This window comes from Zalophus californianus, chromosome 14 (genome assembly GCF_009762305.2).
Source record: "Zalophus californianus isolate mZalCal1 chromosome 14, mZalCal1.pri.v2, whole genome shotgun sequence".
Classification (NCBI taxonomy): Eukaryota; Metazoa; Chordata; class Mammalia; order Carnivora; family Otariidae; genus Zalophus; species Zalophus californianus.
The window spans coordinates 16,655,525-16,669,121 of NC_045608.1; positions in this window are offsets into that span (position 1 = coordinate 16,655,525).

Consider the following 13,597-nt stretch of genomic DNA (forward strand, 5'->3'; position numbering starts at 1 on the left):
TAAGTGTAAGGCTTAATGAATTTTTACATATGTGTAGACTTTTGTAACTACCACCCATATTAATAGGGAGCATTTCCACACCCAAGAAGGCTCCTTGCTCTCTTCCCAGTCAAAACCTTCCCAGAAATAGCCTCTGTTTTGAATTCTATCATAAGACCAATTTCGCCTGTTCTTGAACTTTATTTATTTTTAAAGATTTTATTTTTTAAATTTATTTGAGAGAGAGAGTGCGACAGAGCACAAGCAGTGGGGAAGGGCAGAGGGAGAGGGAGAAGCAGACTCCTCGATGAGCAGGGAGCCCTATTCTGGGCTGGGATCCCAGGACCTTGGGATCATGACCTCAGCTGAAGGCAGCCGCTTAACCAACTGAGCCACCCAGGCACTCCTGTTCTTGAACTTTATATAAAAACCAACAGTATGTGTGTGTGTGTGTGTGTGTGTGTGTGTGTGTTTGTTTGTGTGTGGCTCCTTTTGCTCCACATAACGTCTGTAAGATTCATTCTTGTTTGACTGTTTTCATGTCAACCCTTCTGCAATGTTGTTTTTCAGCTGCACAGATATAACACTGTTAATTGGTCAGTATTCCCACGATAGACAAATTAGTTCCAGATTTTTTTGTTATACCCAGTACGGTGGTTCACAGCTTTGTAACTTGATCTTTATACCTATCCCTATTTGTAGAATTGTGGAATTGGCTGGCCCTGTGAGGTCTATGAAGGGAGGCCACGTATTTGCAAAGTCTGGAATGAATCCTCAATTTCCCCATCTCTCAACTCTTTGCCACCATAAAGAAGGGATGCTGAGGAAGGAAGGGCAAGAGGGGAGGCGGGGAGGCGGGAGGGCAGTGGCCCTGCTGAGGGACCTGTGTCTACGCTATCTCATCCCAAAACAACCTGTTTATCCAAAAATGGTTTCGCCAGCATCCCCCTTTGGCCAGCAGGGGGCGTCAGAGGCCCGTTGTGCGCGGAGAAGAGCCTCAGAGCACCCCTCCCTGCGCCTCGCGTCCCTCAAGTAACACCAACACTTCCTAGCTTTCAACTCGCTTAATCCCAACGCCGCGCCCATTTTATTGATGCAGTTGGGGCTCAGACCAAAGTCACATCCAGTAAGGAGCTGGATTAGAATTCGAACCCAAGGCCATCCGACTCGAGTCCTTACTCTCGCCCACGCAGCAGCTGCTAGCCTGTGCACGGTTTTGCCTGTCCCCTCACTATTTTCCAGCCACTTGCTGCCGGGGAGGCTAATTCACGTCCCTAGACCTCAGTTTCCTCATCTGTGTAACAGGATGACGGTGGTCCCTCGCTCGCGAGTGAACCGGAGAGAAACGAGATAGCGTGGGCGAAACGCCTGACACCGGGAGCGCACCGTACACGCCGTTTTGAGTGAATGGTCTGTTCCTCCCCGCCCCCGGCGTAGCCCCCGGAGCAAGCACACTGGGGGGCAGTCCCGGGCCTCCCCTCCTCGGGACGGGGTCCGGCTCCCCCCGCCGGCCGCACGGGGGGGGGGTCCAGACATCCGCCGTGGCCCGGCGGCCGGGGCGGCGGCGTGGGCGGTGCAGCCCGCTCGCCGCGGTAATTAGCCCGCGCCGGCTCCGGCTCCGCCAGCCGCTAATTACACGTCTCCTAATGAGGCCGGCGGCTGTTTGCAACCACCCGGGTCCCCGCCGCGCGGCGCGGGAGGCCGCGGGGGAATCCGCCGGTGGAGGCGTGGACGCGCTCGGCGGCGGCGACGCGCCTGCGCCTCGGTGGTGCGGGTCCCCGGGATGCCTGCCGGGCGGGGGCGGGGCGCTCGCCCGCAGTCGCTCCTCGAACCTTCACCGCAGCGCCCGAGTGATCCCCACCTTACAGGGAGGAGGGCCGCCGAGGCTCAAACTCACAGGTACAGAACTCAGGCGGGAAGAGGCTAATCGCGATCTGACCCCGAACCTGGGCACTTACTTGATCGGTGGGGGTACTTGCTGTTGTTACTCCTGGGAATTCTCTGAAAGGGCAGATCCTACATCAGATCAATAAGGGGAAGGTGGGGGTGCTTGGGAAACTTTCTTCCAGTGCCTTCTTCTCACTTGACAGTTCCCATTTGCTCTTTTGGATCAGACACAAAATGGAATTATTAGCTTTGGCAAGGCCTTTAAAACTTACTTGGAAACATAAGTCACACATCCCATTTTCCAGACTGGGACATCTGGAACATTCCCTAGGACGTGGTTGGGGCAACTGCTAAATCGCTCTCCTAGATGGGGATGGGGGGGCCACCGCTGTGTACCTTGTTCCCAGGCTCTTCTGAGGTGGGGTCCAGAGTAGCTGCTTTTATTCTTCATCTGTATCTTCGGGGCTTCCATGTATCAGGCTCTCACTGTGTGCCAGGCACTGTGTAAGCACTTTCATTTAGCCCTCAGGACAACCTTCTCTGAGGTCAAGGAGCAAATGACTTGTCCAAGGTCACAATGTAATGTCAGCAGACAAAAGACCTTTTTTGTCTCCCCCCCACACCTGTGCTCTTAACCCCTTGCTCTCTACCTCTTCTCGGATGTCTGGGACCTAGAAGGATGTTCGGAGAAGGCAAACCCGATTGGGGTGTCATTCTGAGGTGACTTGGGCATCCAAGTGTCCCTACCAGGGTGTGGATGCTTGCTGCCATGGTGGGTAGTGGTAAAGGGAAATTGTATCTGCTGCAGCATTTTGTTAAGCAGCTGCTGCTCATTAGGGGCGCCTGCCCCTCTGATCCAATCAACCATTTCCCTGTAAAACCTTTATGGGAACAATCTGTATAAAATTCAACCCTCCATCTGCTTGGCCAGGGGCTTAGGGAGCTGCTGCGTCCTCCAGGTTCCCGGGGGGGCAGACATGGCCCTCTCTGGGCCTCAGAGACAGAACACTGCATCTCACTCCTCCCTCGTCCTCACTGCCTCGTGGACTTCCTTCCCTCTTCCCTGCCTGCCGCGAGGGTTCACTCATCCAAAAATTAATTGAAATTACAAGGGCACTACGGTTTGACCCAGCAATTTCTCTGCCAGGAATTTATCCCACAGAGATTCTTGCAGTTGTGCCAAATGACAGGTGAACGAGGATGTGTCTTGCAGTATTGTTTCTGATAGCACAAGGCTATCTCAATGTCTATCAGAAAGGATCCACTGTATGTGTATATCTATCGGACACCATGTGCCAGAGGATGTTCTAAACACTTTACATAGATTGACTCCTTTAACCCTCACAGCTACCCTTTACATGAGATACTTTAATTTTAGTAACTCATTTACAGGTGAGGAAAGGGAGACCCAGAAGGAACAGGTAGCTTGCCCAAGCTTCACATAGATAGTAAGCAGCAGTACCAGGCAGCCCATATTCTAAATCCCTATGCGAATATAACTTCTCTGTCTTTATGTGCATGGAGAATTTCCAAAAAGGGACCCAAAAGCAATTGGCGGAAGTTGCCTCTGGGGAGAAAAATTAAAGGTGTGGAGTCGGAGGGGAACTCCCTTTTTCCTGGGTCCCCTTTTGTACCATTCTGTTTTACCAGGTGCACGTGTTAATTTCATAATTTAGAGGCGTTTCTGAGTCCCCAAAGCGTGTTATTGCTAGTTCTTACCTCAACCCTGGGAGTGGGTAATATCAGCCTCATTTTGTAGGTGAGGAAGTTTGAACTCCCTGCATGGGCCGGCCAGCCATGTGCCTGGGAATGACAAGAGGGCTCTCAACCCAGTGCTCATTCCCTTAATTTATATTAGCCCCCTGGGCTTGCAAGATTCAGAGGGAAGAAAAACAAGGCTCAGACGGTTAAAAGCATGGATGCCGGGGGCCAGCTTGCCTGTGTTCAAGTCCTGACTCAGCCACTCAACCCTCTGTGTGACCTTGGGCAAGTCACTTACCCTCTCCAGACCTCAGTGAGGTTTTCCTCTCTGTGAGAATTAAAAGACTTACCTCCATGTCAAGTGCTTGGAACAGGGCCTGTCTCATCACAAGCGCTCAAGAAATGTTAGGTATTTTTATATTATTGCCCCGCACATTGTCTTCCCCGATTTCAAGCTCAGAGCAGTTCCTCCTCGCAGCTGGGGTGTCCAGCTGTGCCTGCTCCAGTCCTTTCCCAAAAGGGCAAGGCCCAGCCTCCCTGTGCTCCAGCCTCTAGCGGAAGTCCTTGGGAACTGGTTCTCCGGGGTTATCCCACCGCGGTGGCTGTGATCAGAACCGATCACATCGCCAAGAGCTGGAAGAAGGGGCAGAGCCGCAGGGCTGGTGTGGCCCAGATCCAGGGTGAGGCTGCGATGGGCGGCCTCCTAGTTCGGGATGTTCCCAGCGCCTTCCCACCGCTTATGCTTGGAGGGAGAAGGGCCTCAAAATAGCTGTTGCTTCCCCAGCACGGCGCTAGGCCAGGGACAGGAATAGACATCTGGGGGTGGCCGCCTCAGCTTTCCTCAGGGGCCCTGGGGAGGGGGACAGGAATAAGCAGAGGCCAGACTCCTCCCAACGTGGGGAGATAGTGCAGTGGTCAATATGCAGTGACCTCCTGGGACAGTCCAGCCCATGGAAAATATGGCCCCGGCCGGGGCTGGCTGCTCAGCAGGTCCCCAGCCCCGACCAGAGAGTGGCTAGGCCTGGATTCCACACTGGCTCCTGTCTCCTACAGTTCTCTCTTGGCAGGTGGGGAAACTGAGGCCCAGAGAGAGATTCATGTGCTTGGGACCACAAAGCTGCTTTGAGAAGCCAAGCTGACAGGAGAAGCAGGCCTTGGGTGTTGAGAGGCAGTCTGGGTGGTGGTTGGAGGGTGAAAGGGCTCAGACTGTCTCAGTCCAAATCTAACCTCCACTACTGAAGACCTGTGTGCTCTTGGGCCTCAATCTCATTACCTGTAAAATGCACATCATAACAGTACCCACTTCCTTTAGTGGTAGCGAAGACTGAATGAGTTAATACTTATGTGCTGTTATGATTATTATTGTCTTATCACCAGACCCCTTCCTCATTCATTCCTAAGGCATTGGCTGAACAGCCACCATATGCCAGGCACAGTGCTAGGCCTGGATCCTGCAGCTCAGTGTGTGGCAAGAAGAGACCAGTTACCTTTCAGAGAGCCTGCCATGGACCAGTTACTGTGCTAAGCATTTTTACCGATATCATCTCATCGATACCTCTCTATGAGGCGCCATTATCACAGATGAGGGAAGTGTGCCCAGAGAGGTGAAGTCACTTCTTCAGGGTCACACAGCCAGCAGGTAGCAGAGTCAGGATTTGAACCCCGAGCTGCCCGCCTGCATAGCTCATACAAGGAGCCACTGCATGTGACTGTCTCTTTACTGGGGAGACAGATGAGTCAGACAAGTCATTCTGTTCGCGCAGTCAGGCGTTGGGCATATGGGAGGGCTCCACTCTCTCAGCTCTGACAGTCATCATTCCGGCCCCAGCACAGTCCCATATGAGATGTGAGGGGGTCCCCAGCCGGCACTCCCTAATTCCCCTGGGTTTCCCTGGGTACTTGCTATGTGTCAGGCCTGTACTAGGCTCTGAGAGCACAAAGACGACTTTGTTCCTACCCTGAAATTTCTCACAGTGCTTCGAAATGTCAACAGCAATTCAGAGGCAGCTACTGTGATGAGGGTTAGAAAGGGGACAAGGTACCCTGAGGAGGTACCTAACTCAGTCTGGGAGATCAGGGAAGGCTTCCTGGAGGTGGTGATGTCTGAGCTGAGGCCAGGAGAAGAGAAGGGGAGTAGGAAAGAGTGTTCTGGGTAGAGGGACAGCTTGTGGTAGTGCTGGGTTATAGGAAGTGTGAGTGGTAGGGGCTGGAGGTGTGGGTGAAGGGCGCTGGGACTGCAGAGATGGATGGGCTTGGGTCATTCAGGGCCTTGCTGTCCTCGCTAACGGGCTTGGCTGCTATCTGGAAGGCTAGAAGTTTCCCTCTGGCTTTGGAGGAGGGTGAAGCTCAAGAGGCTGAACTGAAGGAGGGGAGCCAGTGAGGAGGCAGCAACTGCCTGGAGGGAGATGAGAGACTTGGCCTCCAGTGCTGGGGGTGGGCGTGGAGAGCCACGTGTGGCTTTGTGAAGTTTTTAGATGTAGAATTGGTTATGTATTGCTGTGTAATAAATCACCCCCAAACTTGGTGGCTTAAAGCAACAACTTATTTTTTTAGGATTCTCCGGGGGTGCTTCATGTGGTGTCAACTGGGGGCACTGGGGTGGCTGGAGGGCTCCAAAATGGCCTCACCCGCATGGCTGGCTGCCGGCTGGGAGTTCAGCAGGGGCTGGTGGCTGGGGGGCCCCAGCTCACCTCCGTGTGGTTCTCACGGCGTAGCAGGTGGCTTCTGAGAAACAGACGCTGTCAGGCTTGTTAAGGCCTCGACTCAAAAGTCTCAGAAACATTATTTCTGCTGCGTCGTGTTGGTGAAATCCAGCCCTAAGACCAGCCCGATTTAAGGGTTAGGGGAAACAGTACTTCTTCCTCTCTTCCTCCTCCTCCTTCTTCTGTACAGTTTAGTGGGATTTAGTGCATTCACAATGTTTTGCAACCAACATCTCTCCCTAATTTCAACTTTTTTTTTTTTAAGATTTTATTTATTTATTCATGAGAGACAGAGAGAGAGAGAGAGGCAGAGGGAGAAGCAGGCTGCCGCGGAGCAGGGAGCCCGATGCGGGACTCGATCCCAGGACCCTGGGATCATGACCTGAGCTGAAGGCAGACGCTTAAACATCTGAGCCACCCAGGCGCCCTCCCTAATTTCAACTTTTTAACCACCTCATAAGAACACTCCATCCCCATTTTGCCATTACTCCCCATCTCCTGCTCCCCAGTCTCTGACAACCTGCCTTCTGTCCCTGTGGATTTGCCGATTCCGGGTATTTCATGCAAAAGGAATCCTATAAATGAGAACTTTTTTTTTTTTAAGTTTTAAACTTAAGCCTTTAAGTTTTTTTTTAAAGATTTTATTTATTTGAGAGAGAGAGAATGAGAGATAGAGAGCACGAGAGGGAAGAGGGTCAGAGGGAGAAGCAGACTCCCCGCTGAGCAGGGAGCCCGATGTGGGACTTGATCCTGGGACTCCAGGATCATGACCTGAGCTGAAGGCAGTCGCCCAACCAACTGAGCCACCCAGGCGCCCTAAATGAGAACTTTTGTGTCCAGCTTCTTTCACTGAGCATCATGTTTTCAAGGTTCATCCAAGTTGCATACATGGGTGCTTCATTCCTTTTTATGGCTGAATAATTTTCCATTGTATGAATAGACCATGATTTGTTTATTCATTCATCTGTTGATAGATATTTGAGTTGTTTCTACCATAATGTGAATCATGCTGCTATGAACATCAGTAAATAAATACCTGTTTGAGTTTCTGTTTTACATTCTTTTGGGTATGTACCTAGAAATGGAATTGCTGGGTCATATGGTCACTCTATGTTTAACTTTTTGAGGGACCACCAAGCTGTTTTCCATGGTGGCTGAACATTTTACATTCCCACCAGCATGTATGAGGGTTCCTATTTCTCCATATCCTTGCTGACATTTACTATTTTCTGTTTATTTTTATTTTTATTAAAGCCATTCTAGTACATGTGAGGTAGTATCTCATTTTGGTTTTGATTTGCATTTGCTTAGTTACCAATGATGTGGAACATTTTTTCATGTGGTTTTTGGCCTTTTGTATATCTTCTTTGTCCTTTACTTACTTGGGTTGTTTGTCTTTTTGTTGTTGATCTTAAGAGTTTATTTTTTTAATATTCTGGGTACTAAACCCTTATCAGATATATGATTTGCAAACATTTCCTCCCATTCTGTAGGCTGCCTTTTCACTGTTTTTTTTTTTAAGATTTTATTTATTTATTTGAGAGAGAGAGAGAGCATGAGCTGGAAGGTGGGAGGGGCAGAGGGAGAGGGAGAAGAAGACTGCCTGCTGAGCAGGGATTCCCCATGCGGGGCTCCATCCCAGGACCCCGAGATCATGACCTGAGCTGAAGACAGATATTTAACCGACTGAGCTCCCCAGGTGTCCTTGTTTTTTTAAGTAGGCTCCACACCCAGCATGGAGCCCAGCTCTGGGGCTGAACTCACGACCCTGAGATCAAGACCTGAACTGATACCGAGTTGGACACTTGACCGACTGAGCCATCCAGGTGCCCCTCACCTTTTCTTTTTTAAAATTTAAGTAAGCTTCATGCCCAATATGGGGCTTGAACTCATGACCCTGAGATTGAGAGTCACATTCTGTGCCAACTGGGCCAGCCAGATGCCCCCTTTGATTTTCTTGATAATGTCCTTTGATGCACACAAATTTTTACTTTTCATCCCATTTATCTATTTTTCTTTTGTTGCTTGTGCTTTTCGTGTCAAATCTAAGAACCCATGGCCAAACCTGAGGTCATGAATATTTACCCTTATGAATTGTTTTGTCATTTTAACTCTTACATTTAGGTAATTGATCCATTAAGTTAATTTTTGTCTATGGAGTGAGGTAGGGGTCCAACTTCATTCTTTTGCATGTGGTTAAGCTCTTTCTCTTGACTGGAGGTCAGCATGCCCTTTCAGCGAGGGGAAGGAATTGTTGGGGTTTATCTTTGGAGACAGTTTTGGTGATGGGTTGGCTGTGAGGGGTTGGCGAAGGAGGGAAGAGGAGAAGGCGGGCAGAGTGACATCCACATTTCTGATCTGGGCAGATGGGGAAGACTTAGGTGAAGGGAAGAACTCAGTCCCGGACATGTTGAGTTAGAGCTCCTTTAGCATCCAGGCACTGAGAGCATCGGAAATCACATACATGATAGATGAAATATGGAAGGACACTAAAGTTTTCGTCCATTCAGTAGATAGTTATGGGACGCCTAATACTGACACTAGGTAACATTTTTGTGGCACAAACCATGGACCAGACACTTAGCACTTTTTAAAAAACCGAGCTATAATGGTCATAGTATAAAACGAACAAACCTAAAGTGCACAGTTCATTAAATTTTATATATACCACCTCCCAGGTAAAACTGTAGACCATTTCCATCCCCCAGAAAACTCCCTCTTGGGCCTGTTATATTTAATTCTCACAGTGACCCTATGAGGCATTATTCCCATTTTTTGGATGAGGATACTGAGGCTTACAGAGGTGAAGCCACTTGCCCAAGATCACACGAGGTGGAATGTGGATTCTAACTATAGGCCAGGCTGAGCAACAGTCCACCCTCTCACTTGGATGGGACTAGACTCAGACCTAGGGGATCCCCGAGGGCAGGGGCAAAACAGTCTAGCTTCTACTGGAGGCCAGGAGGCCCTCATGGGTGGGTCTGTGGGGAGCCCAAGGCCAGGGAGGATGTGGATTTAGGACTGGCAGTGAGAAATGGGAGGAGTCCTTCCTTCCGGTCCCCATCAGTCATGGAGGTGGCCTCCTAGTGGAGGTGTGGCAGCAGATAAACAGTAGGCAGGCAGCCCAGCTGGAGCTCTTTCCCAGCAATAGACCCTGGGGGAAAGCTCAGCTCTGCCTGGACCAAATTGGCCTGAAGCAAGGAGAGGAGGGTGCCACGCCTATCAGAACCGCTTTAGACTGTGCTTCTCAGCATCCCAGCTGAGAAGATCCTGGGCGCATCTCCTGCATCTCCTCCCTCCCTCCCTCCACGTGTCTGCCCTGCGCCTCTCTGACCTTTTCTCTCCCTCCGCTCCATTGGAAACTGGCCTCCTTCTTCCTCTTCCAACCTGGGAAGCTCCTAGCTGCCTCAGGGCCTTTGCACTCAGTGTTGCTTCCATCTGGAACCTTCTGCCTCCTGGATTTCCCATGGCTGGTGTCTTATTATGTGTCTCAGATAAAATTTTACCTCTTTAGAGTGTTTTCCCCTGAATGAATTGCCCTATTTAATGCTGTCCTCATGATGTCCCCACAATGTCCTCACAATGGAGCCAGATGGCCTGGGTTTGAATCTCAGTAATGCTGAGATGCTCCTAACTGTGCGGCCCTGGGTATGTTGAGTGCCAGTTTCCCCAGCTGTAAAATGGGGATGGTGATAATCGCACATACCCCATGGGACATTATTTAACACCTGCTCACAATACTTGGCCCCTATTAGGTGCTTTACAAATATTTGCTATCATGCATAGAGCACTTGTCCCATCCTGAAATTATCCTGGTTGGTGGTGTTTACTTGGTTTTTCCCATTTAGGGAGAATGTGAGCTCCCTAAAGATGGTGATTTCATCTGTGTTGTTCACTGCTGTGTCCCCAGTGCCTAGAACAATGTCTGGCTCACGGTAATGAACATTGGTTAAATCATCAAGTGGATGAATTAACGGGGCTCCTAGATCATCCTGCTTGCAGCCCTCCAGACGTACCATGCCTGCTCTCATCTCCTGCGCTTTGCATTTGCTCTTACTTCTGCCTAGACCCATTCCCCAGAGGAAGGGAAAGGAACATGAAGGAAACACTGCTTTCTGGCTGCCCAGGTCTTGTTTCTTTTCTTTTAAAGATTTTATTTATTTATTTGAGAGAGAGTGTGCGTGTGTGCATATGAGCGAGCTGGGGAGAGGGGCAGAAGGAGAGAGAGAATCTCAAGCGGACTCTGAGCTGAGCAGGGATCCCAACGAGGGGCTCGATCTCACGACTCTGAAATTATAACCTGAGCTGAAAATCAAGAAAGTTGGACGCTTAACCGACTGAGTCACTGGGGCACCCCTGCCCAAGTTTCTTTCTTTTTATTAAGATGTTATTTATTTGACAGAGAGAGAGACAGCGAGAGAGGGAACACAAGCAGGGGGAGTGGGAGAGGGAGAAGCAGGCCTTCCGCCAAGCAGGGAGCCCGATGTGGGGCTCGATCCCAGGACCCAGGGACCATGACCCGAGCCGAAGGCAGACGCTCAACGACTGAGCCACCCAGGTGCCCCCCAAGTCTCTTTCTTACTCCCTTCCTCACTGCCTCTTGCACCAGGCACTGGGAGAGAACAGCAAGCGAGAACCTAGACCCTCCAGGACTACAATCACCTGCTACCAGCCCCTTGTTCGGCAACTGAGGAGTCAGAGGCCCAGAGAGGGGAAAGGACTCAGCCAAGGTCATATAGTGAGTCGAAGGCGATGTTCTCCCCAGTGGACCCTACATGTCTCACCTGGAGGCTGTTTCCAATGTCCACGCTGGATCTGCCTTCCTACATGGGGCCTGCAGAGAGGTAGTGGGGGAGGGGTTGGGCCCTGTCTATATGGTAGTGAGGCGGGGCCCGGGCAGCTTCTGACTTAGACTGACCTGAATCAGGCTCCTGACGCTTCTACTTCTTAACCACGTAGCTTTGGGCTCTCTGAGCCCCAGTTTCCCCCCTGGTAAGATGAGGAGATGGAAGCCTACCACCCCGCCTCCTCAGGGTTGAGGGTTGCTGGGAAGATCCTATTAAACGTTCTCATACATTGAGCTCTTATTCTTTTATTTATTTATTTATTTATTTGACAGAGAGACAGCAAGAGCAGGAACACAAGCAGGGGGAGTGGGAGAGGGAGAAGCAGACTTCCCGCGGAGCAGAGAGCCTGATGCGGGGCTCGATCCCAGGACCCCGGGACCATGACCCGAGCCGAAGGCAGATGCTCAACGACTGAGACACCCAGGCCCCCCACTGAGCTCTTATTCTCACCTACCCTATGGGGGCAGGTATGAATTTTATCCCCATTTTCCAGGTAAGGAGGCAGGCTCAGAGTTGGGGGGAAAAAGTGACTTGCCCAAGATCGCACAGGCAGCAAGAAATAGAGCAGGGATTCAAACCCAGGCAGGCTGACTTCAGGGCTCACGTCCTTAGCAGATGCTACAGTGCTGGGCACACTGTCGGTGCTCCACAGACGGGGACTCTGGGGAGACCTTGCTTTCCTGTCGGTGCCATCTTCTAGGACAACAACTCCTCACTGCAAAGCACATCTTTTTGTTAAGGCCCCTCCCCTCCAATCCCTGCTTGGAGACACAAGCCCTCTCAGTACCCTCCGTCTGATGGATTTTCAGATTATTCCCATCTTGATTAGTTCCAGAGCCTCCCAGCAGAAGCAGGAGTTATTTTGGGGCCTTGATGGCTGCCTCTGACCTCCCCCTCCACCCCCCACCCCGTTGCACACAGCTCTCCCACGGACTGCAGGGTTCATTAGCTACCATTCGGGCTGCTCGCTCTCTGTCCCCTGCAGCCCTCAGCTCAGACTCCAGCCCCAACACCTGCTCTCCGCTCATCTCCTCCCCTGGCCCACAGCCCTCCCCTGCCTTCCTGCTGTTTGGTTGGGGTGAAGGCTGCCGACTCTTTCCTGATCCTTGGCCCCTGACTCTGCCTCATAGCAGTGACCCTCCCTTCAGTTTTAGGATTTTTCCAGACTTGAGCAAAAATCTCACACACCATTTGGACACAGATATTTTTGGCTGGTGATCTGAGTCCCTGTTCCTGTTGGAATTCATTCCCCAGGGTCATTCAGCCTGGGTGGGAGTGGCTCAAAAATCCCCAAGGATACATTTTATGGGATGTGCATCTTGCCACAGCTAATAAAAAATTCCCAAGGGGATGCAGGACACCCCCTCCCCGCCACCGCCGCCATGTTATGTCACAGTGCGTGGGGCTGACGTCACAGGGTTGGGGCGTGGGCTCCGCTGTATCTGTCTGTTCTCTCTGCTCCTGGCTCTCTCTTCCAGCTCTGCGCTCTGCCAGGGCCGCCCGCAGGCCTTGCTTGCTTTTCAAAAATAACTCCTGAGTCTCACTGAGGTGGGGGGCTGCTTCCTTGGTGTCCCAGGCTGTGTGTTAATCCTTCCAACGCAAGACTTCCTGAAGCCAACTCTGGGCTGGGCTGGGGAGCTGGTTATCAGTTGTCTGGCTGAAGTAGTTCAGCTGCTGACATCCTGTTGTAAAGTACCGATAGCCCTCAAGGAAGCAGGGCGAGTGAGTCCTTCCTGGCGCCCACCAAGTCTTTCATTCATTCATTCATTCATTCATTCATTCATTCAACGAGCATCTTCAGTGCCCATTGCCTGCAGAGTACACCTCTGGGTGGCCTGTTGCTTTTCCATGTGTTTCTGAGTAATCTCCTTGGTCCTCTTTGAATTTCTACTTCCTTCTGTAAAGTAGGGGGATTTTAATTAGGGTGGCCAGTCTGTCCCAGAAGGAAACAGATGGCACGCTCAAATTGGGTAACTTGAGGAAGGCTGAATAAAGGGACTAGTTATGTGTCAGCAGGGTGTCGGGGATCCACCAGGGTAGTGCGTTCCCGGGCAAGTTACAGTGTGAGAGCTCCTACCTGCCTACACCTGGCTGCCAAGGGAGCAGTTCCCTGGCTCAGAAGGGGTTGTACGGAGAGAACCACCTTGAGGGAGAAGCTGTGACCTTCTGTTGAGGAACAGAGCCAGCCGGAGGTGCCCTGCAGGGAGGGAGCCCAGGAAGAACTACCCTGATCTCACGCTTCCTTCTTTCTTCCATATTTCCCTGGGGGCTCCCCATTGGCCAAACCTGATTAAAAGCCAAAGGATATAGGAGACTGTTGAGCCTGAACAGGTCAGTCTTTCCGTGGGCATAGAGCCGAGTGGAAGAAGGTGGACAGTGGCTCTAGACAGGTAAATGGAAGATACTCAGTTTCTCACCTCCCAGTAGTCATAGTAGGTCACGTGGATAAATGCTCAAAAACGTCAGCTCTTACCATCAGTG